Here is a 27,585-nt window from a genome sequence, read left to right as displayed (position 1 = left end):
AGTTTCAGCAGATGAGTTTTTGCTATGTTAATTACCATAGTACCCCTCCTTTTGTTGATGTGTTTTTGTTTAATCTTGAGTTCCTATATGTGATTAGTATTCCCATAAATTGAGTTTTTGTTAATTAAAATTTTCAACACAAATTAGGAAAAGTTTATTAATTCCCATATTTTTGGGAAGTAATAGCTAAAAGCCATATTTATGAAAAATTCCTATTAGATGAGGCTTATTAAAGAATACGGCCCATTCCTACCTAAAAGCTAAAGTTGGTCCATGCACAACTTGTAGATTTTGGCTTATACAGAAAGTTGGATTCTATCCTAATGAATTATTTTATACGGGGCTTTTTTGGTTCAATCTAATTTTTGAGTGTGACAAAAACAAAATTGATACATGTGACTGTTTTTTTTATACGCGTGGAAAATAAAAATAAAAAAATGGCGTAGCACAACCACTAAACCCTCGCGAAAGGCTTAGAATCATCCGCCTCCCACGACGAAAACATGAAAGCTTGAAACGAAAGTAAATGATGAAACATGATGTAATGCTCAACTACCTTAGAGTCGTTACCATGTGATTTATAAATGTGCCATCAGCTCGCTAATCGAGGTCTTAGATTAGAAAGTATGATTAAATTGAAATAAATACTCATTTGGAAACATTGGATATAAAGATTTGGACATTCATTAAAATCATAAAAATTATACATTTTTGATCCCAAAATACTGATACAAAATGTATTACAGTTCAAAAGTTTATAACAATAAAGTCGACCTAAGCGACAAAATCAGCCATTTATAGTAATTCCTCAAACAACCCTAGCCGTGACAGTCAGGTAGGCCGAACATGTACACGTCGCTTCACGCTCTCCAACTCATGGTTGGTCGACCTTTCCCTTGCCATTACCTGCACCATAAAGCACCTGTGAGCCAAAGCCCAGCAAGAAAACTCAACGCATAACAAATCACATATCAATCCAACAATGTACAACAAAACAGTCAACAAACTAAACACATAGCGGCCTACGCCGACCTAGGTGCTTTAACAGGCCCTGGGTTCGCAGTCTTCACCGAGTGGGTGGATACAACACCTTGGAGGGTCTCGCCCTAGCGGCCTGCACTTAGCGTTCTTAACGCCGATCCCATCCCTTCGCCATTCCCGGCCTTCGCCGTTCATTCATAAGCTTGCACAACACAGCATAGCATTCACATATATTCACACATATATTAAACACAAGTAATAGGGCCATGCCCTGCTCTACGGGCATAAACAATTTTTCTTATTTGTGTCCCGAACTGACAGATCAACACGATCCCGAGCACAATCTCCTAACCTGAGCTTTAACGTAAACCTAGTCACAACGAATCAAAAATAACAATCCATTAAGCCCTAAACCAAATAAGAACTTTGGATTAAAATACTAGCCTTCAAGACCTCGAATTCTACTAAACCGGGTAGTAGAATCCTTCCAGAGCCTTAACATTTGGGTTTTCAAACTTAAACCCTCAAATAGCCAAAAATTCCCATTTGAGTCGCGACCCAGCCCTTCAGGGCCATGGCGCGCTCAAGTCAGAGAGCACGACTCTATCTGCTAAAGGACACAGGCCACACGCGCGCCTCAGCCTACGCCGCGGTGCTTGGGAAAAAATCTGAGGCTCCCAAGCCTCAAAGTTCAAGCGGGCCGCGGCGCTTGATGAACAGGGTCATGGCGCGAGCCCCAAAACCCAGAATTCCTCATGCATTTCACGAGCTATGCTATCTTAAATTCAATCTAAACATACTCCAATGCAGAGTTGAGTCCCTCAATAACTCTACTACACTTTAGGCAGTGCTAGCACCTTAGAAAGCTAGCTAAATCACCCCGATTCAGACCAAATTCAACTTAAGCCTAGAACTTAGCTAAGCTTCATTCTCAATCGAATTTACCAACAGAAACATGAAAGTAACCCCACCTCAGTGAAGATTCCGAGCTTAGACTTGATTTCCAACACCTTTAGCTTGTTTTCCCCAAGTTCCCAGCTTCAAATTCTGAGTTTCACCACCAGAATTTTTCAAAATTGTCCAAGTCTCCAAGAGAAGGAGAGAAAACTGAAAGAGAGAGAGAGAGCAAGAGAGAGCTGAGTTGAGGATTTTAGTGTTTTTTCTTCTGTTTCCTTCTAACTAGTTCTAGAGTCTAAGATATGTCCAAGTTTATCCCCTAGCTAAAAAGTCCAAAACGCCCTAAAGTCTATCCTCAATCCATTAGTGCCACCAAGGGCAATCCCGTCATTTGCCACATCCCGCTAATTCCTTGAGTATCCCTATAAATTCCCATTTAATCCCTGACATACTTAAACAAATATTAAATCACTACCCGTTATCCGATAATCCTGAACACATATTATATCCCCAAAATACCCCTAGGCTCCCCACGAGCTGGGTACTTGACCATGTTGTGACTATTTAGCTATTCCGCTCCCTAGGATCGTCTCAGATCGGACACCGCAAATATATCACACCATCTTGTGGTATCAAGCACAACATACATATATTTTGCATTTATATCCTCAACGGACTAAAATTACAAATATGCCCCTATTAACCAAATTGGGTCCACATGCATATTTAATTCACCTAAACATGCATTTCTAATCACATAGTCCATCTAATTCACATATTAACATAATTAAATCAATTATTATCATCCCGACACGCTAATCAAGGCACTAAGCCTTACTAGCAAATTTGGGACGCTACAACTATCCCCTCCTTACAGAAATTTCGTCCTCAAAATTTACCTGAATAACTTGGGATACCGATCCTGCATATTAGTCTCAAGCTCCCAAGTTGCCTCTTCTGCTTTGTTGTTCCTCCACAACACTTTCACCAAGGAAATAGTGTTGTTCCGCAAAACTTTATCTTTTCAGTCTAGAATCTGAACCGGCTTCTCCTTATAAGATAAATATTGATCCAGTTCCATGTTCTCATAACTTAGCACGTGTATAGAATCTGATACATACTTTTGGAGCATGGACACATGAAATACATTGTGAACCCCTGGTAGAACTGGAGGCATTGCCAATCTGTAGGCAACCTCTCCAACCCATTCCACAATCTCAAAGGAGCCAACAAACCTAGGGCTCAACTTGCCCCTCACTCAAAATTGTTTCACCCCTCTCAAGGGAGAAACTCTGAGAAACACATGATCACCAACTTGAAACTCTACACTCCTGTACTTTAAGTCTGAGTAACTCTTCTGTCGACTCTGGAAGGCAAGCATTCAAGCTCTAATCTTCTCAATCACCTCATTGGTCCTCTGAATAACCTCAAGACCTAAATACTTCCTCTAAATTCCCTAATTTTATTCTTCTATTGAATTAATTTCTTGAAGTCTTTGTGTTTATATTTTGAATTTTGTTTTAAGTTTTACTTGTAGTTATTTTGTTTATGCATCAATTTATACAATTTATACAATTTAAAAATCAAACATTCGATTAACCAAATATAAATTATAAATTAATTATCTGGTAATTGATAAATCACTCTCTGTGGGACGATACCTGGATTTACCGGTTTTATTACAAATTGCGATTACGTATACTTGCATAGCATTATAATCTCGCAATAAGTTTTTGGCGCTGTTGCCGGGGACTGAAATATTATCAATATCAACATAGTTAATTTTCTTTCTAATTTGGTTTGGTTTTTGATCAATTTTCTAACTTGGTTTAGTACTTCTTGCTATCCCTATTTCAGGTACTATTGTTTTATGCGCAGAAGAAGGGGGGCTGATAGTTTAGTGCCTCTTAATCTTGAGATAGAGAAGGCTTGTAAGTCAAACTGCAGAAAGAAAAGAGAATGAGCCATTATGGGTGACAACATACTTAATGGTGGTGGAAATGTTATACCACACAATCAAAATGCAGCCGCTGAAAACCAAAATGCATGTACACTTAGAGATTATGTGCTCCCTACAGTCACAGGAGTACAAACGTGCATTAGACAGCCGACAATCACTGCCAGTAATTTTGAGATCAAACCAGCTATTCTTCAGATGGTTCAGTCCACAGTTTAGTTTGGTGGACTCCCCACAGAAGATCCTAATATGCACCTAGCTAATTTCCTGGAGCTATGTGCCACTTTCAAATACAATGGGGTGAGTGACAACGCCATTCGACTGAGGTTATTCCCATTTTTGCTGCGAGATAGGGCAAAGAGCTGGTTGAATTCCCTTCAATCAAATTCTATCAATACATGGGAAGAGCTAGCTTAGAAATTCCTTGTGAAGTTCTTTCCCCCCAGCAAAAGCTGCAAAACTAAGAGGTGTGTTCAATAATTTCTATCAGAATGACGGAGTATCATTGTATTATACGTGGGAAAGGTTTAAGGAACTATTGAGAAAATGTCCTCATCATGGTATAGAAAAGTGGATGTTGGTCCACAACTTTTACAATGGACTATGCGGTATTACTCACACCATTATAGACGCTGCAGCAGGGGGTGCTTTTATGAGTAAGAGTGCTAATGATGCGTATGAACTGTTGGAGGAAATGGCCATGAACAACTATCAATGGCTTACTGAACGGGAAAGTACTAAGAAAGTGGTTGGGGTACATGAATTAGATGCCATCACCGCACTGACTGCTCAAGTTGCTTCATTGACCAAGCAGTTGCAACATACCACTGTCTCAGCCAATGTTATTCAGATGCAAATAGGATATGAACTTTGTGGGGGACCGCACTCTTATGATTAGTGTCAAGCAGTTGTTACAGATTCTCAAAGTAGTATTCTTATGGATCAGGCTCAGGTTCAAGCCATTGGGAATTTTCAGAGGCTTTACAACAACCCCTACTCTAACTCATTTAATCCTGGGTGGAGAAATCATCCTAATTTTTCCTGGAGAAATAATCAAGGCCAACAACAATAACTTCAACCACAGTAACAACAACCTATGTCTCAAGCTCCACCACCAGGACCAACTTCTCAGCAATCTAGGCCACCAGCTCCTACATAATAGCCTAGTGAACTGCAAGCAGTGTTATTAACTCTCACCAACACCCAAACTCAGTTTATGACAGAGACCAGATCCTCCATTAGGAATTTGGAAATGCAAGTGGGGCAGTTGGCGAATAAGATGATAAATAGGCCTCAGGGGAATTTGCCTAGTAATACTATTGTGAACCCCAAGGAGCAGTGTCAGGCCATAACATTGAGAAGTGGGGAACAAGTTGAGTATCCTACACCACAATCATCTGTTGAGAAGAATGAAGAAGTGGGCGAGACAAATGGTTTAGAGGAAAGGGTGGTTACTGACGATCATCCTGTTCCTGAAAAGGCTCCACCAGTTAATGTTGATACTCAAGTCAGAATTCCATATCCTCAAAGACTTAGGAAAAATTCTTTGGATAAATAGTTTTCCAAGTTTGTAGAGGTTTTTAAAAAGTTGCACATCAACATCCCCTTCGCGGAAGCTTTAGAACAAATGCCTAGCTATGTAAAGTTCATGAAGGAGATCCTGTCAAAAAAGAGAAAAATGGAGGATTATGAGACTGTAGCTTTGACAGAGGAGTGTAGTGTAATATTGCAAATGAAGCTGCCCCAAAAGCTGAGAGATCCGGAGAGCTTTACTATACCGTGCACTATAGGTAATTTTGAGTGCAAACATGCTTTATGTGACTTGGGGGCGAGTATTAATCTGATGCCTTTGTCTATTTTTTCGTTGGTTTGGTTTGGATGAAGCAAGACCCATGACAGTTACTTTACAGTTGGCTGATAGGTCGGTGAAACATCCTAGAAGAATTATTGAGGATGTATTAGTCAAGGTGGACAAGTTTATATTTCCCGTTGATTTCATTGTTTTGGATATGGATGAAGATGTTAATGTGCCTATAATACTTGGAAAACCATTTTTAGCTATGGGGCAATCACTTATTGATGTTCAGAAAGGTGAGTTGAGGCTCTGTGTTCAAGGTGAGGAAGTGGTTTTCAATGTATTTAAAGCAATGTCCTACCCCATAGCAAGCGATAGTTGTTTTTCTGTTGATGTGGTTGAGGGGGTTGTTTTTAAGAAAAGCATGAGCATTGATGCTCTTGATATGGTATTGACAAAGCTTGAGGAAAATGACAAGGATGACGCTGAGGTCATGGATTATGTCAAGTGGGTGAATTCTTTTTGAGCCATTTTTTAGAAAAAAATTTGAGGAGTTGGGACAGGAGCCTGAACGCCCATTGCCTTCTATTGAAAAGCCATCGGTGTTGGAGATGAAGACCCTACCAGACCACCTTCGTTATGCATTCTTGGGTGAGAATGAAACACTACCAGTAATTGTGTCTTCTTCTCTTTCTAAAGTGGAGGTGGAAAAATTGTTAAGAGTACTCCGGGATCACAAGTTGGCCATTGGTTGGACATTGGCAGATATTCGTGGAATCAGTTCGTCAATGGTGATGCACATAATTCTTATGGAAGATGACAATAAGCCATCCATCGAGGCTCAACGAAGGTTAAATACAGCGATGAAAGAGGTGGTAAGAAAAGAAATTCTTAAATGGTTAGATGCCGGGGTGATCTATCCAATTTCTGACAGTGTTTGGGTAAGTCCGGTTCAAGTGGTTCCTAAGAAGGGTGGTATGACGGTGGTCAAGAATGAGAATAACGAGCTTATCCCGACTCTTACAGTGACGGGGTGGCAGATTTGTATAGACTACCGCAAGTTGAATACCGCTACAAGAAAGGACCACTTTCCTTTACCTTTTGTGGACCAAATTCTTGACAGATTGGTGGGTCACGATTATTATTATTTTCTAGATGGTTACTCGGGATACCACCAAATTTCTATTGTGCCAGAGGATCAAGAGAAAACCACCTTCACATGCCCATATGGTACTTTTGCATTTCGTAGAATTCCATTTGGTTTATGTAATGCTCCAGCCACCTTTTAAAGATGTATGATGGCCATCTTTTCTGATATGGTGGAGAAAAGTATAGAAATATTTATTGATGATTTTACGCTTTTTGGAGCCTCTTTTGATGAGTGTTTGAGACACTTGAAATTGGTTTTGCAACGGTGCGAGGAAACTAATTTGGTACTAAATTGGGAGAAGTGTCATTTTATGGTCAATGAGGGAATAGTACTTAGCCACAAGATTTCAAAAGATGGAATAGAGGTGGATCGGGCAAAGATTGCTACTATTGAAAATCTACCAACTCTAGTTTCAGTGAAAGGGGTGAGAAGTTTCTTGGGACATGCAGGATTTTATAGAAGATTCATCAAGGACTTCTCTAAAATCTCTAAATTGTTGTCAACTTTGCTTATGAACGGTGTTCCATTTGATTTTAATGAAGAGTGCCTAAAAGCTTTTGGGGCACTTAAGGCAAAGTTAATTTCAGCACCCATTGTTTGTCTGGGATCTACCATTCGAACTCATGTGCGATGCAAGCGATTATGCGATAGGAGCAGTCTTGGGACAGCAGGTGGACAAGGTATTTAGAACTATCTACTATGCTAGTCAAACTCTCAACAATGCACATTTGAACTATGCTACTACAGAGAAAGAGCTTCTAGCAATAGTATTTGCATTTGACAAGTTTCAGTCTTACCTCATTGGTAATAAGGTGATTGTGTACACCGACCATTCAGCTATCAAGTATTTGATGAGTAAAAAGGATGCTGAGCCTCGTCTCATTAGATGGGTGTTATTGCTTCAAGAGTTTGACATGGAGATTCGGGATAAAAAAGGGGACATAAAATCTTGTGGCGGATCACTTGTCAAGGCTTGAGGTGGAGGAAAGTGAAAATAGTAAAAAAGTGAAAATAAATGATCACTTTTTGCATGAACAACTCTTTGGGGTAAGGGAAGGTTGCTTGGTGCCATGGTATGCAGATTACTTTAACTATTTGGCAGCAAATGTTGTACCTCCTGGATTGTCTAAACAACAACTCAAGAAATTTTATTCTGAGGTAAAATATTATTATTGGGAGGAACCCATCCTTTATAAACACTGTGCTGACCAAATAATTCATCGTTGTGTATCGAAAGATGAAATGATCTCTATTCTCATCTAGTGTCACACTCTCCATTGTGGGGGTCATTTCGGAGCAATGAGGACAACAACAAAGGTATTGCAATGTGGTTTCTTTTGACCTACTTTATTTAAAGATGCAAATACTTTTGTTAAGTCTTGTGATAGATGTCAACGCACTGGTAACATATCAAGAAGAGATGAGATGCAGCTGAATGTTATTTTAGAAGTTGAGTTGTTCGACGTGTGGGGGATTGATTTCATGGGACCCTTTCCATCATCCTACAATAACAAGTATATATTTCTCGTTGTGGACTATGTGTCTAAATTGGTGGAAGCAGTGACAACTCCTACGAATGATGGTAAAGTGGTTCTAAATTTTTTGCATAAGAATATTTTTACTCGGTTTGGAACTCCCCGAGCTATCTTAAGCGATGAAGGGAGTCATTTTTTCAATAAATGGTTTAATGCTTTGCTTGCTCGGTATGGAGTACGACATAGAATCGCGTGGCCTATCATCCATAGTCCAATGGTCAAGCAGAAATTTCTAATAAGGAGGTCAAGAGCATTCTTTAAAAGACTGTTAATAGCTCAAGAAAGGATTGGTCTAAAAAACTTGATGACACTTTATGGGCTTATAGAACGACATTTAAGACCTCTATTGTCATGTCACCTTATAGGTTGGTTTTTGGTAAGACTTGCCATTTACCAGTGGAATTAGAACACCAAGCATATTGGGCAATGAGAAGGTTGAATATGATTTGAATGCAGCTGGGAAAAATAGGCTAATGCAATTGAATGAACTTGATGAGTTTAGGAATGAAGCCTATGAGAATGCCAAGATTTACAAGGAACGCACCAAGGCATGGCATGACAAGAACTTGGTTCGCAAAGAATTTCAACCAGGTCAGTAGGTATTATTTTTTAATTCAAGGTTGAAACTCTTTCCAGGAAAATTGAAATCGAGATGGTCAGGACCGTACACAGTAGTAAAGGTGTTTCCTTATGGTTCATTAGAGTTGAAAAATCAAAATAATGAAACATTCAAGGTGAACGGTCAACGAGCAAAGCCATACTTGGGTGGTCCCATTGATCAAGACAAATCCATTAATCTGTTGAAGCCTCTCTGAGGAGGAGTTCATCGTCTGACTAAATGACGTTAACGACAGTGCCATTGGGAGGCATCCCAAGTTCAATTAAGTTTTTAAGCTATTTTAGTTGAGACAATTTTTATTTTTTATTTTTAGTTAGTTTTTGGTTTCTTTTTAATTTTCTTGTAAATATTGTGGATTATGTCATCGTGAAATACGTGATTTTTTTTTATGAAATTGTGGTTTGTAGAGCAATCCTGCGACCGCAGGAACCACTTTCTGCGGCTGCAGGTCCAGTGGTTTAGGCGTATTGGGGAGATTCCTATGACCGTAGGAATGGTGTCCTGCGGACGCAGGATCACGTTCTTTAAAATAATAATAATAATAATAATAATAATAATAATAATAATTAAATTAATTAGAAAATTCTTTTTCTTCTCTCTCACTTCATTTTATCAGATTCTCTTTCTTTTCACTTTCATTTTCTCACTTTCCTCTTCTCTTCATCACCTAATTTCCTATTCTCTCATTCTCCTTCTCTCTTTCAATTTTTTTTTTCTCAAGAGACCTTATCAATCAAAGGTTTTGTAAGTATATTTCTCCTTGAATCATTCTCAAATTTCTCTCCATCATCATCTACCATTGTAAGTCTCCTTTATCTTTTTCTTCTTAAGTTCTACATTGTGTTCGTGAGAAATTTTTCATGATAAGCTATTGAATTCAAAATTTGTGTGTGGTGTTTGATAAATATATGTTATTTTTGGATTCTTATGCTATCATTGAAACATTTTATTGAAGGTTGGTGGATTTGCATTTGTGTTGAGTTTGCTTGATTTTAAAATTGGGAAATTTTGACCTAATTTTGGGTTCGAATTTTTTTAGATGATTTTGTGAAATTGAAGCGACATTGGTGAAATTGGGAATTATTGATGCTTATTTTTATGTACAATTTCATTGGGTCATCAATTTATTTGGAGAATTTTGCCATTTTCCCATTCTAAGCCATAAATTTAGGGATTGTGGAAAATTATAAATTGAACATTGATTATAAATTTTGAAATTGTTGCTCTTTAGTGAATTGGTGGTGGTGTGTGCATTATTTTGTGTAGTTTTGGTTATTGTGTAATAATGTCCACTAGTAGAAAAAGAAGTAAAATTGGAAAAACGAAAAAACAACAACCACCACCCTCACCCATAGAGAATGAGGAAGACCTAAATTTTTAGGATGTGCCTAGATTTGTAAACCTAATGGCCAATTATAGGTACATTCAAGATAAGGAACGTAGCCTTATTAGGGAGAGAGGGTTTGCCACCAATTGGAAAGATGAGTTTATTGTCCCTAAAGAGTATAAGTCTGTGATTAGAACCCATAAGTGGGAGGTTTTTTGTGCTCCTCCAATTGCTGCTATCATCCCCATAGTTCAAGAATTTTATGCTAATGGTTTTCACCATGACTATACATGGGAAGCCACTGTTATCGGAAAAACTGTGAAATTTCATAGAAGTGATATCAACAAAATTTTCAAATTGCCTACCCTAGAAACTGATGAGTATAGGGAATTACAGGACCAAATATGTGAGTTACAGGACCAACTATGTGAGGAGAGCACCTGGGACACTATCCTACAGGCTTTAACCCCACCTGAAACTGAATGGACCTTTAATGGCACTCACAGAGTTGGGTTTCCCTTCAATTTGTTGACTAGGGAAAAAAGAGTGTGGTTGTATTTTATCTGTTCAAATTTGACACCCACCGGAGCTTTTACCATTGTCACCCCTAGTAAGGCGGTATTGCTCTATGCTGTTCTACAAGGGAAATCCATAGATGTAGGCAATATTATTGTCTCCAATTTGAATGAGTGTTGTGTCACTGGTTATGTGGGGCTGTATTTTCCTAGCCTTATCACCAGTTTATGTTTGAAAGCAAGGGTCCCCATTAATGAACTAGAGGAGAAATTGCCCCCTTTAGTTTATGATTTGGTCAAGATTAACAATGTGAAATTTTTTTTTAGTTGATCTTAGTGCAGGTACCTCCAGACAGTCTGCTCGTCCACCTTAGAGAGCTCAGAACATAAACCAAAGGATGGACAATTTGGTGTCTCAGTTCCAGCAGCACCACTTATGGAGTGTCAATGTGGCGCATAACCAATATGCTTACAACCAAGCCTTTGCCACTCATTTTGGCATTGACACTAGTGGATTTCCACCATATCCACAATAACCCAACTCTGGGTATCCTCCACTTGAGGGGGATGACGAGGCAAGTCCTTCATCCTTAGTCGAGTCAGGTAAGTTTCCTTTCCTTAGTTTTTATTTAAACATTGGGGACAATGTTTTTGGTAAGTTTGGGGAATGAGGATTTATTTTAGTTATTTGTGTCAGGTTAGTTGAGTCAAGTTCTGTTTAGTTTGGTGTTTTGCTTAATTGTGTTGTGTGTTAGGGTATCTAGAGAGTCTGTCGAATCAAGATAACAATGATTAGCCGATGAGAATACGTGAATGACTTGTAATATAATTCAAGAAAAATGTATTTGATTGTAAAAAATTCTGTGTACTTGGTTTGACCACTTCTTTGGGTTACTTTAATTCATTGTAAAACTGAATATTTGATCATGATTGGTAAATTCTTGCATTTAAATGTATTTACACTTGCTGAATTTTGAATGTGGAAAGAATGTATAAAAAATTCTTGAACTTGCTTGCTTGTTATTTGAGGCGAAATCATAGACAATGCATGTTTAGGAAAATGATTTAGGCGATTTTATTTTGGAACGTTTGAACCTTTCAAGCCAACCTTGATTAATTTATCCCTAGTTACCCTTTTTGAGCCTAAAAGTATAACTTTTTATTGTTAACCACTTATTTTGAGCATAATTGAACACTTTATTATTTTTCATTCCCTTGATTAATACCATGAGCATATAAATATATAAATGGGGGTTGATTTGTAATGAGTGTTATTTTGTGATTTGGTTGTGACAATAGAAAAATAAAGGAAAAGATTGAGAGAAAAATGCGGAAAAAAAAATTTGAGATTGAAAATAAACTACACTTCTTATGTTTGTTCACATTGAAACACATAAGTTTGGGGAAGTGTAGTTAAAAATAAAAACGAATATCTAGTGTGAATTTTTCTCAATCGTGGAAAATAAAGGGAAATTTGGGGTTGTTTGGATTATAATGTGGATATCAGGTTTGGATTATATGCTTATGGTATATGCTTTGGTTTATTTGGATTATATGCTTATGGTATATTTGAGCCAAAATGACTATCTTATCTACCGTTACCTAAGCCTCTCAAAACAAGCTTTAAAAGACCATTTGATTCTTGAACATGGATTGATTTTTATTAGTGGAGAATAATGAGTTAGCAAGCATATGGAAATATGAGATTTGATGGATTGATGGTGAGAATTCGGCGTGTGTAAATGATTTTAAATGTGTGTTATTTATTATTCATGGTTGAGTAGACAAAAATGATCAATGGGTTAGGGTAAGTTGAAGAAGCGGTTGGATTGAAAATCTGGATTACTTGTCAGTTATTTTTCGAGAATTATATATGCTTGTCATTCATTAATTTTGAGGTTTAAAAATTGTGGTTATCTTGATTCATTTGTTTAGTGTTTGTATTTATTTGTTTAGTTTGTTTTGAGTCTTGTTTTCTTTGCTCGAGGGCGAGCATATGTTAAGTTTGGGGAAGTTTGATAAACGAGTTTTAGACTCGTTTATCTATGTGTTTTTAGCTAAAGTATTAGGTATTTAGTTTTTTTTTGTTCTATTTTACACTTGTTTTTGTGTGTTTTCAGGTGTTGAAGGGCTTAGATGACTTAGGTGTGGAAACATGTTGGAGAAAAACCAACAAAAGGACAAAAATTGGTGGAAAACAGTGTTTCAGAGCACTTTCTACGACCGCAAGAATATGATTCTGCGACCGCAATTCCAGAAAAGTTGGGCATTTTCGGGGTATTCCTGCAACCGCAGGAATGCTATACTGTGACCGTAGGATATGTCCAGAAATGAGAAAAACGCAGATTTTTAATGAAGGGTGTTTTGGTCATTTCATGTTTAGGAGAAACACTTATTAGGTTTAAATCACAATTTTGGAGGGAAAAAGGGACACTTTTTGGAGACCTAGACTGGGGGAGGAGGATTAAGATCACTTGGGAGAAAAGCTTGGATCGACATAGAGTTCTTTTCTCTTCTTTTTATCTTTACTATATGATTAATTTCTTGTTTATGGATTTCTTAATGATGAACATGAACTAGTTTCTGTATTAGGAATTTTAATTGAATCACTGGAAACTCTTTTATGAATTAAAGCAAAGTTTATTTTCTTTCTTCCTCTATTGAGATCTTGTCAATTTATGTTTATTGTTTGAGAATTGATTGGCCACCTATTTTCATAACCTATATGATTTTGAATCAAAACCTGAAAAGTATGATTTGGATATGCTATAATTGACTGGACATAAAATTGATCATTGAACGAAAATATCGTGATTATTTGTGTGGTTCTTGAGTTATTGTTCTTATTGCCTCCAAATGCTGAATTTGTCATAGAAATATAGAAAATTCTGCTGTAGGTTGAATTTTATATTTTGTAACATGAATATAAAAATATTTTGTTAACTTGTCATCTTAATAAGAAGAAAGATTGTAATTATTGAATTGATGAATATTAGAGTGGATAGTTGAGATTGAATTCCCTAATTTTATTCTTCTATTGAATTAATTTCTTGAAGTCTTCGTGTTTATATTTTGAATTTTATTTTAAGTTTTACTTGTAGCTATTTTTTTTTTATCAAGAAGAAGGGATTTACTTCATTAATCAAACAAGCAAAAGATTACAAACACCAATCCAGCCTAACAACAACCAGAGGCTGAGAACAGCAAGCCTCACCTAAACAACATAACAAACTAAATACAAACACCTCAGGACAGCAACAGCTCAACTCAACCAACAATTACATAGTGAAATGAGATAACTCTCTTTGTTCCTGGGCAGAAAGCTTCTTCTTACTAACATTGTTAAGCCTATGATGCAGAAGAGATTTAACTTCAGAAGCTATACTAGTAGCAGACCTAGAGTAATGATAAAAAATACAACCATTACGATTCCTCCAGATGCTATAAACTACAGCCGTTAATATCATGATAGAGATATGAAAAAGGAATCCATTATTTCTGCTAGAAAGCCAGGTCCTCCATCTATCAAACTCATAAGGCCAAGTACTGAATACCATCCACTCAAAAATTTGATCCAACACCTATTTTGACAGAGTACATTCAAAGAACAAATGGGAATGACTCTCTTCAAAATCACCACAAATTGGGCACAGTAAAGAGTCAAGAGGCACTCTGAACCGCAGTAAGTTATCATAAGTAAGCACCTGAGCATTGACAACCTGCCATAATAGAAATCTGTGCTTAGGCAAAGATAATCTACACCAAACTGCTTTGTAGTATCCAACCTGTTGATGGCACATAAAACTATTATATAGAATGGAGGAGCAAAATTTCCCAGTTAAACCAGCAGCCTTAATATCTTCCCTACTGAGTTTACCTTTCAGTTTGCATAATTTCCTCCAGTACCAGCTGGTATCCAGAGGCAGCCTATAGGACGAGAAGTCAGAGCCTTTCAGATAAATAGAATTTATCCATTTCACCCACATCAAATCATGCTTCTCAGAGATCGCCCAAATATACTTAGCCAATATAGCATGATTCCAACTCTGTCCATTTTTGAAGCCGAGCCCCCCATAAGCCTTAGGAAGACAAACTTTTTCCCATGAAGCCATATGAATCTTGCATCTATTGCCATTAACTCCCCATAGAAAACCACGACAGAGCCTCTTAATTTCCTTTATTATGCTTTGAGGAAGAACAAAAATGCTCATCCAATAGTTCCTCAGCCCAAAAAGAACCGAATGAATCAGTTGCATTCTGCCAGCAAATGACAGGTGCCTACTTGCCCAAGTGTGTAATCTCATTTTGATTTTTTGAATAATGATATCACAATCTTCATGCTTCCATTTGGTAGGTCTCATAGGGACACCAAGGTATTTCAGTGGAAAAGATCCCTCTGACAGCTTCAATTCAGCAGACATTTGCATTCTTTCAGCAGCTGAAACTCCCCCATAGAAAACCTGAGATTTGCTCTCATTAATTTGAAGCCCTGTCACAGAACTAAACTCCCCAAGCACACTCTTAATGATTTTTACTGATGATAGAGACCCTTTACAAAATATCAATAAGTCATCAGCAAAACATAAGCTAATGAGCTTGAGATTCTTGCACATTGGATGATATCGGAAGGCTAAATTTTGAGCTGCTAAATGGAGGCTTCGGGTTAGATACTCCATTACTAGAACAAATAACACTAGGGAAATTGGATCCCCTTGGCAAAGACCCTTCTCACCTTTAAACCTGCCTTGGACCTTTCCATTCAAGATTAATGAATAAGAAGTTTTGCTCAGACAAGTCATAATCCAGTCAATAAATCTTGTTGGGAAACATAAAGCCTTTAGAAGCTCCTCAATAAACCTCCAATCTATTGTATCATAGGCTTTGCTTATATCAATTTTAATTGCACACCTTGGTGATATGGACGATCTTCTATAATTCTTGATAATATCTTGACAAATTAGGACATTGTGGGCTATAGATCTTCCTTGTATAAAAGCTCCTTGATTAGTATGAACTAAAACAAGGAGGACTTTGGCTAAACGAGAACAGAGTAACTTTGAAACACATTTATAAATTGTTGAGCAACATGCAATAGGTCTGTAATCCACTGCCCGACTAGGATTGTCAACTTTAGGTATCAAGGACAATGAAGTATTCAGTAACTCTTCTGGTATGAACCCTGTCTCAAAAAATTGAACTATAGCTCTACAAACTTCATCACCTATGTCTTGCCACATCACCTTAAAGAATGCTAAACCATAACCATCTGGGCCTGGAGATTTGATGCTAGAAATACTGAACATGGCATCTCGAATTTCCTTATGCGTGAAAGGTTTCAATAACAGCAGCTGCTGGTCTAAAGAAAGTTTTAACCCCATATCAACACACTGCTTGTTTAACACCTTGGAAGCCGAACTGGGACTCCCCATTATACCTCTAAAATGATTCATAAAATGAGAAACAACTTCAAAGTAATTATCCACCACCCTTCCTTGCTCATTTATGAAAGTGGCTATTCTATTAGCCTCCTTACGCTTCTTCAAACAAGCATGAAAAAATGCAGTATTCATATCACCTTGTCTCAGCCAATTTATCTTACTTCTTTGAGCCAAAAAACTGTGATACCTTTGCTCTTGAATTCTGAAATTTTCAGCTGAAATCTTAACATTGTCTTGAAATGTAAGATTGCTAGGATGATGTTGAGCACTAAACAAAGCTTCCTGAAATTGGTCCTTTGCTTTTTGAAAATGAACTCCTATATCTCCAATACAGTCCTTGTTGAATCTCTTTAATTTATGCTTTAGCCTCATTGTCTTCAAAAAGATAGACTTCAATCCTGTCCCCTTCATCGGCTGCCTCCAATTTTCTAAAACCAGCTGCTTAAAATTGACATGTTCAGTCCAGAAATTGCAGAACCAAAAAGGTTTAATACCCAAATTCTCTACTGGCATAACAGAAATGGTACATGAACAATGATCTGAAATTGTTTCCCAGTTATACACAACTGAAGCATTAGGAAATCCATCTAACCATTCCTCATTTATAAAAGCATGGCCTATCTTGGAATAAATTCGAGCAGCTCCATCTTGATTGTTAGTCCATGTAAAAAAGGATCCAGTACTCTTAAGAGCTTCCAAATGATTCATAGCAATCCAATGAGAAGAGTCTACAATTTCCATCTGAGAAACTGGCCTTCCCCCACTTCTATCCCTTGCTGTAAAAATAACATTAAAGTCGCCTAAAATCATCCAAGAGAAAATTGGACGAACAATCTGAGATAAACCTTGCCATAAGGCCTTCCTCTCTTCCAATGTGTTTCGGCCATAAACAAAAGTAACAATAAATGAGTATTTGCGACCTGTCATTTTAACAAGGCGGTGAACAAACTGAGTATTCTCCTCTAACACACTTACTTTGACAAACACTTTTCTCCATATGATCAAGATTCTTCCCTCTATCATGGAACTAGTATAATAGTCCCAGTTCCTGAATTTATTAACCATTAATTCCTACACTCTTATTCCCTTCATTTTAGTCTCCAAAATAGCTCCAATCCCTATTTTATTCTTACTACAAATATCTAACACAACAGTATGTTTTTTCAGGCTATTCAATCCCCTAATATTCCAGCGGAGGATATTACAATTATCCATTAGAAGATTGCAATTTACCCCTGCCTCCTTCATTCCCCTCTGCCTGTTCCTGAAGCACCCTAAACACATTTATCAACTTCTTCCCTTGGACCTCATCTTTGTTTACATTCTTGCTACTACTACCTCTTTGACCGTGCTTATTTAGAGACCCTGGTTTCTTAGGAGTTTGCCATTTATTTTTTGATTTCTGGCCCTCAATATCAGTTGTTTCCTCAATCATCTCCTTAGTTCCTGAATATTGTCCCTGTCCGGCTTCAGCATCCATAATCTGCTCCTTGGCCAGTTCAGAAGTTGAAGTCAGCACTTGTTTGTCCTTAGCCCGTTCATTCTCATGAGATATTTTAGTTAGAGTAGCTTTTTGAACCAATTGTGGCTTCTGTTCCTTGCGGAAATCAGACATAATATGTCCATAACCATCACAGGTTTTGCATTTGACAGGCAGCCATTTGTAATCCACCCCTTGCTCCACTAGTTGACCTTGCTCATTCATATAGTGTATAATCCTAGGAGGATTATCTGAAAGTTCGACCTCCACCAAAATCCTAGCAAACTGAACTCTAGTCTCTCTCGAGTAAACTTATCAACCATAATCGGCTTGCCTATAGTACTAACTAAGGTACTAAGGAATTTGGTTCCCCAATATTGAAGGCCAGGATCATGTAGTCTAATCCACAGAGGAACTGAGCGGATCAAACAAATCGCATTTAAATCGGTTGTCCAAGGTCGAACAATCACTGGTTTTCTGTCAAAATGAAGGCAACCATTCTCCAATACATGGCTTCGAGTAGCCTCATCATTAAACTTAACCATTATCAGACCCATAGTCATCCTAGCAATTTGAGCAATCCCTAGATGACCCCAAACTCTCTTGATAAACCCTTCAAACACAGCCATTGGAGGGTTAGCTCCAAGAACCATACATATGACTGCTGAGTTCTAGTTAGCCGACTGGCTTCTCACTTCATCCTCATCAATTAGAGCAATCCTCTTACCATCCTTAACCAGTGGTTCAACATATTCTAGTTTCTGATCACTAAAAGAAAGCTTACCTGAACTGAATTGATTCCAATGCTTTTGGGCCGAAGATTGATAGTCTCCAGTTTCCACTTTGTCCGCCAAGCTAGAAGCAGCAAACTCAGAAACTTTCGGCTCACCTTCCTGAACTTCTCCATCAGCGATCTCTCCCAAATCAGACTCAATTAGAGTCTTACGCAGTGCCTGAACATTTCCCTCGCCAATAGCCTCTTCATGAACGAATTCGGTATGAGAATTCTCAATTTGGATTGAAGGCAAACCTTGAGCTTCTGATCTTGTCACCGGTTTCCTTACCAATTTCTTTTTCTTCGCCATGGAAGAGGGGAAAATCGCGGGAAACTCTACTTGTAGCTATTTTGTTTATGTAGGATTTATTTACTCTTTTAACCCCACACCAACTCAATAGATCACTTAGACACCACAAGGTCAAACTTGTCCTTTCACACAACACAAAAATATAACTGATATTGAGACACGATTACTCTTTACTGTTTATTGCTTTATCTGAATATCTAACCCTAAACACTTTTTATTTTTCAGATTTACTCTTCCAGTACATGCACAAACTAGAGAAAAAAAGAAGCTAGGGCACAGATGCAAACCAAAAACCAAAACACAATCAAAGAAGAAGAGAGAAAAGTAGAGAAGAAGGACAAACAACGATTTATAGAGGTTAACCACCAAAAATTATTGGGGCTACGTCCTCTTGAGCTCGCCTTAGAGGTGATTGAGCTCGAATCTGCACTAAAATGAAGAACCAGTTACAAGATATTCTGAGATTCCAGCCATAGTGACTCGGCAAAGGTAATCTCCTTCCTTTATTCTTGTTTCTACAACACTAGCACTAAATATACATATATTCTCTCTATTTCTTACAACTCTCCTCTCTTTCTTTTTGTTTTACATGTTTTTTCCACTCTCTGCACTCAAAAACCTTAGCTCTCTATACATTCTAATTTCTCTCTGCCTTTTCTTGGTTTTTCGTATATATTCAGAATAGGGAATGTAATATTGATGAGCTGAGCTGAATTTGTTGTAACTGAAATGTTGTTGTAACTGTCTTTCTGTTGTTTATGTTTGAGTGGATTGGGACTTAATGTGAGGACTTGATATTTTTAACAAATTTCCACCCAAGTTCTCATATTAAGTCAGATATGATTTTAGTGCACTACACCTCTAAGGGTCTTCACTCTATTCTTCTTTGTTATCCTCCTGTGTCGACCCCTAGCAAATTCAAGCAGAGCTTGAATTTGTGTAAGGTCACAATCTAGTTCCCATATCTGCTGGGTTCTCTTCTGTAGGCACCTTCTCTATTAATAATTGTTCTTGAGTCACCTTTTCCCTGATGAAATGGCACTTAATCTCTACATGTTTTGTTCGATCATGGAATACAGGGTTCTTACATAAGTGAATACAACTTTGACTATCTGTGTAGATTGTAGGTGCTCCACACTGTAGGTTGATTTCCTTCAATAGGCCATGTATCCAAATAGCTTCTTTAATTGCCTCTGTTACTGCGATATATTCTAATTCAGTTGTAGATAGGGCTACTACAGGCTGTAACTGAACCCTCCAGCGTATGCAATTTCCTCCTATAAGAAAATAGTATGCTAAAGTTGACCTTCTTTGATCTCTGCCCCTTGCATAGTCTGCATCGCTGTACCCTTCCAATCTTAGAGCATAGTTCTGTTTCCTGTATGTGAGTCCAATATCCATAGTTCCCAGTAGGTACCTTAGTGTCCACTTCATAGCTTCCCAGTGGGGTTTGCCCAGATTTGACATGTATTTGCTTAGTAAGCTTATAGCATAGGATATATCAGGTCTAGTACACACCATTAGATACATAAGGGATCCTACTGCATTAGAATAAGGAACTTTGTTCATGTATTCTGCTTCTTCCTTTGTTTTGGGGCATTGCTCTTTAGACAGTTGATGTTGGTTGGTAATTGGTAGCTTAGTGATCTTAGCATTGTTCATTGAAAATTTGTCCATAATTTTCTGGATGTAGCTTTCCTGTCTAAGATGCATCTTTCCTTTACTTTTGTCTCTACTTATTGTTATCCCAAGTATCCTTGTAGCTCTTCCCAGGTCCTTCATTTCGAACTCTGATCTCAGTAGTATCTTTAAAGAGTCTATATTACTTCTGTCCTTGCTTATTATAAGCATATCATCAACATAGAGTTACAGATAGGTAGCCTTTAGAATCTGAGTTTCTTTGAAATACATGCAAGTGTCAAATTTACTCCTAATAAATCCTTGTTTGGTCATAAAAGCATTAAACTTTTTATTCCATTGTCTAGGTGACTGTTTTAGTCCATATAGAGATTTCTCCAACTTACGAACCATTTTTGAATTCCCTGTATTGACAATACCTTTAGGTTGCTCCATATAAATCTCTTCATCTAATTCCCCAGGTAAGAATGCAGTTGTGACATCCATTTGATCCACTTCTAGGTCAAATTGAGTAGATAGGGCCAACATAATCCTAATAGTCTTGTACTTTACAACAGGTGAGAATATTTCAGTAAAATCTACTCCCTCTTTCTGTGTAAAACCCTTTGCCACAAGTCTTGCCTTGTATCTTGTAGGTTCCCCTTCACTGTATCATTCCTTTAGCTTAAACAACCACTTAGAAGCTACTGTACTCTTCCCTTTTGGTCTAGGCACCAGTTTCCACGCTTTATTTTTCCTTAGCGAGTTCATCTCCTCTTCCATGGCCTTTATCCACAACTTTGAATCCTTACTCTGAATAACTTCTTCATAGGACTGGGGTTCTACAACCTTTGATTCCAGGTCACTCATGAATGCATAGGCTAAATCTTCATTCCAAATATTGAAGCTGTACTTAGGGTTAGGTTTTGGGACTCTTTTCTCTTTATCACGAACTAGCTGGTAATCTGTGGGTACTTCCTCCATGTTCTGAGTGTTTTCCTGTGGTTCATTTTGGACTCTATCTTCAACTTCATTAGGTTCCACCTGAACATTTTCAAACTCCCTTAGTGTAGGAGTAGGTTCTTCCTGGTTAATATCTGGTTCAGCTTGTATTTGTTCCGCCTGAACCAAGTTAGGTATGTAGCTGGATGTATTTCTTGCATTGTTAGTATTTCCTTGAACACCTGCAGTTTGGTTAGTAATACAAGGAAAAATATTTTCTTGAAAAATAACATCCCTACATATAAGTGTCTTAAAACCTCCCTTTTCTTTGTCCCATAATCTATAGCCCTTTACACCTTCTGGATACCCTAGGAAAACACATTTTATGGCTCTTGGTTCTAATTTCCCTACACTTTGGTGTGCATAGGCTGCACAACCAAAGACTTTTAAATTTGACAGATCAGGTGGTTTACCTATCCATCTTTCTTCTGGGGTTTTAAACTCAGTAGCTCTAGATGGGCATCGATTTATTAAGTAAACAGCTGTCATAACTGCTTCTCCCCAGAAACCCTTTGATAGTCCTGAGTTTATGAGCATACACCTAGTCTTATTCAATATTGTTCTATTCATTCTTTGAGCTACCCCATTCTGTTGGGGTGTAAGTCTGACTGTCCTATTATGTCTTTTTATGCCATTTTCTTTACAATAATTGTCAAATTCATTATTGCAATATTCTAGTCCATTATCTGTTCTCAAAGTCTTGATTTTTCTGTTTGTAAGGTTTTCTATAAGATTTTTCCAATGTCTAAATTTATTTAAAGCCTCATTTTTATGTTTAAGTAAAAATACCCAAACTTTTCTAGAAAAATCATCAACAATAGACATGAAATAGGAACTGCCCCCATGAGTACTAGTTTTCTCAGGCCCCCATAGGTCAGAATGAATATATTCTAAAATAGACTTGGTTTTGTGAGTACCTGTTTTAAACTTCAGTTTGTGATGCTTTCCCAATACACAGTATTCACAGAAATCTACCTTGCTTACTTTGTCTTTTCCAAGTAGGTGTTGCTCACTCATTAGTTGCAATCCTTTCTCACTGATATGACCCAACCTCCTATGCCAAAGAGTAGCCTTTAAGTCTTCGGGTGATGATGTTACTGTATTGTTGCAGTTAGCTATTGGCTCTCCTATTAGATATTATAATCCTCCCTTCTTTAGACCCTTCATGAGGACCATAGAGCCTTTGAAAATCTTCATCTGTCCTCCCCTTATCTTGCTGTCTACATTTAAGTCATCCAAAACACTAAGTGAAATCAAATTTCTGGAAAGGTCAGGTACATACCTCACCCCTGTTAGGGTTTTTAGGATGCCATCAAACATTTTGAAATACACTGTGCCCAATCCTTTAATGGTGCAACTTTGGTCATTCCCTAGTATTACCTTTCCACCCTGAGATTCCCTGGAATCAGACAAAAAATTTAGGTTGTTAGTCATATGAAATGTACATCCAGAATTTAGTATCCATTCATTCTTAAATTCTAAAGCAGCAACATAAACTTCACCACTATCATAACCATCACTTAAGTTTGCATTTTGATACTCATGGTTATGTTTTGGTGTCTTGAGATCAGCTATGTTAGGTTCTTCATATCCATCCTTTTTGTTCTTGTTATTCTTCCAAAAATAGAAATCTCTCTTGAAGTGTCCTGGTTTTCCACAATGAAAACACCCTTTTTGCCCATTAGGTCCTTTTTATTGAGATTGATTCCTGTCATTACTGTGATGACCTTTGTAGTGACCCCTACTTTGACTTCTTCCCCTGTTTTGCCACGGTTTCTTATGAACTGGTCTACCTCTGCTCAGATTCACTTCTCCACTAGAGGTTCCTAATTTCTCTGTTTTCATTTCCAAATCCTTTGACCTGAGGGCTGAGATTACTTCTTCAAGTGTAATCTCAGTTCTTCCATATTTGATTGCAGTCTTGACTTCCCTATAGGATTCTGGCAGAGAGTTTGGTATGATTATGGCCTGGTTCTCATCACTCAGTGCTTCATTTTCCCCTGAGTTTGCAAGTTCAATATGCATCCTCAGAAATTCATCAAGATTTTTCTCTAGAGTCTTAGAGTGACTCATCTTGTATCCAAAGATTCTTTCTTTTAAGAAAATCTTGTTTGTGAGTGATTTTTGTTGGAACTGCTCCTCCAATTTCTTCCAGATTTTAGCTGGTGTTTCTTCTTTATCTACCAATCTTATTATTGCATCTGAAAGATTGAAGATAATAATCCTTGTAGCTGTTTCTAGGTATTCTTCTTACTGTATCTTGTTTGTACCCTCTGGCCACTCAATAGGTTCCTCTAACACCTTTAATAGCTTCTGTTGTGCAAATAAAGATCTGATTTTTTTTTCTCCAAATTCTGTAATCACCAGACCCATCAAACTTGTCAATGTCTACTTTAATATTGCTCATGTTAGTATATTCAGAATTTAAAAGAGATAAAGGTTTAGAATTCTCAGTAGATTCGGATAATGGAATATCCTCAAACTCTTCTTGATTGTCTCCTGCCACTTGGGGATCTTCTTCCTCCAGCCTTGTTGAATCTTGGTGTCACCTCTGAGTTGAACTTTACAGCCAGGAACCTAGCTTTGATACCACTGTAGGATTTATTTACTCTTTTAACCCTACACTAACTTAATAGATCACTTAGACACCACAAGGTCAAACTTGTCCTTTCACACAACACAAAAATATGGCTGATATTGAGACACGATTACTCTTTACTATTTATTGCTTTATCTGAATATCTAACCCTAAACACTTTTTATTTTTCAGATTTACTCTTCCAGTACACGCACAAACTAGAGAAAAAAAGAAGCTAGGGCACAGATGCAAACCAGAAACCAAAAACAATCAAAGAAGAAAATAGAAAAGTAGAGAAGAAGGACAAACAACGATTTATAGAGGTTCACCGCCAAAAATTATTGGGATTACGTCCTCTTGAGCTTGCCTTAGAGGTGATTAAACTCGAATCTGCACTAAAATGAAGAACCAGTTACAAGATATTATGAGATTCCAGCTACAGTGACTCGGCAAAGGTAATCTCCTTCCTTTATTCTTGTTTCTACAACCCTAGCACTCAATATATAGATATCCTCTCTGTTTCTTACAACTCTCCTCTCTTTCTTTCTGTTTTACAGGCTTTTTCCACTCTCTACACTCAAAAACCTTAGCTCTCTATACATTGTAATTTCTTTCTGCCTTTTCTTGGTTTTTCGTACAGATTCAGAATAGGGAATAAACTTTATATGTATATATATATATATATATATTTTAGGATAGAAGTAGAGAATGTAATCTTGATGAGTTGAGCTGAATTTGTTGTAACTGAAATGTTGTTGTAAAAATCAAATTCTACATTTTAAAAATCAAACATTCGATTAACCAAATAGAAATTATAAATTAATTATCTGGTAATTGATAAATCAGTCTCTGTGGAACGATACCCGGATTTACCAGTTTTATTACGAATTATGATTACGTATGCTTACGTAGCATTAAAATCTCGCAACACTAGAGAATACAAGAATCATTAACAATAAAACTTTAATTTACAGTACAACCATGACATGAGAAATCGATTTTGAAAAACAATTAGTAAAGAACTAACATAGGTGTTGTTTGGTAACACTTAAAAAAATAATTTTTTATTTAATTAATTAAAAATTTGAAAATTAAACATAAAATGTGTTTATTTTATTTATTATTTTTTTAAATTTTAATTAAAATTTATTAAATTTTGAAAATAGAATTTTTTCACTTTCAAAATTTTTTTAAACAGTTTTTTAATTTTTCTTCTCTTCTTCAAACCAACACTTTATATTGTTAAACAAAAAATAAAAATAAAAGTTATCAAACACGTTTATTATTTTTTGTTTTTAAAAACAAAAAACAAAAATAGTTACCAAACATATTTTTATTTTTTTAAAAATAAAGAAACAAAAATAAAATTATATTTCTATTTTTATGTTTAAAAAATTCAAAAGCCATAGAAATTAAAAATCAATGACATAATACATGTCTCATTATCTACGTCATCATTAATATACCATTCTATACTGCAGTCAAATTATCGCTTAATGCTCTAATATATTATAAATTTTTGGTCAAGTAAAAATATGAGAGAACAAAACGGTAATAGGACCAAAATCCATAATACATAACTGTAATAACCAAGTCAATTTTCTCTTCCATTTCGTCTATTTGATTTTCTTTCCGTTTCCTCACATTTTCGCGAAAAACAAACAGAACTCAACATCAAGACTTTAAAACCAGTAGCTAACGAAAATAACAATTATTCCAAAACCAAAACGAAGAATGACCACTATCGAAAGTACCTACAATAGCAAAGACATCACCAACGCCGCCAATTAGCTTGACAGCTACAGATATGCAAAAATAGATTGAAAGGACGACGAGATCACACTATTGCGAGTTAGCATAAGAGAGTCAAAATCAATACAATAAATAATAAGAATTAGAGTGCGTTGAAGGCAATGAGTTGAGAAGGAAAGAAGAAAGCTTGAAAGTGTGAGAGTTAGGAAAAATTGCCTTTTAACAATGCAGTCTCTCTGAGATTTTCTTAAAAAAAATAATAATAATAACCAAAAGAAAAAATAAACCTAAACAAACATATCAAATGATACAAGAAATCGAACCCAAAAACATCTATCAAACTAATTCGAATGTTCTCCCATGGACCCATTGAATCAAGCAAATTGCGAAAAAAACCCTTTCAATACAAATACGAAACCCAAACACTACGAACAATAAAAACAAATCACAAAACCTAAAATAAAAATCATTTCATAAATACCCTCCATACATAACTACTACAACCATATTTCAGAAAAAAAAAACTAACCCCATATCTTTTGCAAGCGATGACTCCAGATCTCAACAATAGTTGATTCTCACTACTGTTTTGCCTTCAATTTCACCTTAATTGCGACATCTTTCTCAACTTCAGCTTTCGCAAGAACGATCGTGAGATTTACCAAAAAAAAAAGACATTGATGATTAAAGAAGATCTAACGAAATTTTTTTTTAGTTATACACAGGTTCATCTTTTGCACTCCGTGCTGGAGGCTACTTTAAGGCCCATAATTGAAGATCAACGTTCCATAAAAAAGCCCCATTCCATACGCTCGCACGTTAGAATTATCCTAAATTTATAATGTATCGCGTTAGCACTAAAAGTGAAAAAAAATTCTATGAAATTTTTATTTTTCCCTTATTGTCATTTAGAGGTGAATGTTGTAGGAACCAAATTTCAAATCCCCCATTTTTACGTTTCCTAGGATAATCAATAAAAATAAAGTGAACCAATTAAAATGTCACTTGGCAAGCTGTCTATTAAATAATTTAAGAGAACATAAGAAATAAAAATATAACAAGGACTTTTGGTAGTCTCCTAAAATGACTTATTTTCTTTTCGATTTATAAATAAGTTGTAATTCTATTTCATTTTATAATATGAGTCTATATTATAATTATTTAAGACATTTAGTAAGTTTTCAAGAAATTTTCGATAATTTAGTATATTGAAAATAAAGTTTCAAACCATATATATTACACTTTTATAAAAAAAAAAGCACGAATATAATATGCATGATATTTGAATTTAGATTTCGACAGCTTAATTTTACTGAACACATATAAAAAAAATTAGGCCCAGCATTCTCTTTGGAATTTTGCAATGATTATACACGTCTCTTGGAGCATATGCCAATTTATAGCATTGATTTATATATCATGAATCCAATTCTTAAATAAAAAAAATATTATCGAAGGAAGAGTAATATGCTTTTCTTATACCTTCTCCTTCACGTAGAATAATTTAGTATGATGGTTTTAAGTGTCATCACTCATTATTACTGATGGAGCTATTAAGAGACTGAATAATATCTTTTGTACAACCTAATAAGTTTAGTGACCTTTTGATCTTTTAGTATTTGCTTTACTTATTATGTCTATATTCATCTCTTTTTTCATTATTGGATGATTTTTCTTCTTTTATAAAGTTATTTATGGTAGGGTTCGTCCATAATTGGTGTTAACGATGTTGAGAGTTTTGACATATATTTATTTTAATATCTTTGACAATATCTTTATAGTTAAGCCAATGATTATCTTTCGTTTATTCTTTTCTTTGGCTCTAAATAAATAACTATTTACTTTTTTTTTTCAAAT

At 36.4% G+C, this 27,585-nt stretch overlaps 1 long non-coding RNA gene and 1 other non-coding gene across 2 annotated transcripts; both read right to left on the bottom strand.

Annotated features, from left to right (window-relative positions):
• Window positions 1-663: 663 nt before the first annotated feature.
• Window positions 664-26,698, bottom strand: LOC133830210 (uncharacterized). Its single transcript, XR_009891940.1, has 3 exons — window positions 26,258-26,698; window positions 24,286-24,366; window positions 664-906 (listed from the first exon to the last, which is right to left on the bottom strand). It is a non-coding gene; the product is annotated as an uncharacterized LOC133830210 (long non-coding RNA).
• Window positions 4,293-4,399, bottom strand: LOC133833666 (small nucleolar RNA R71). Its single transcript, XR_009893034.1, has one exon. It is a non-coding gene; the product is annotated as a small nucleolar RNA R71 (small nucleolar RNA).
• Window positions 26,699-27,585: the final 887 nt, after the last annotated feature.

This window comes from Humulus lupulus, chromosome 4 (assembly GCF_963169125.1).
Source record: "Humulus lupulus chromosome 4, drHumLupu1.1, whole genome shotgun sequence".
Taxonomy (NCBI): Eukaryota; Viridiplantae; Streptophyta; class Magnoliopsida; order Rosales; family Cannabaceae; genus Humulus; species Humulus lupulus.
Note: the sequence above shows the minus strand (reverse complement) of the source record. Positions and strands in the feature narration are given on the sequence as shown.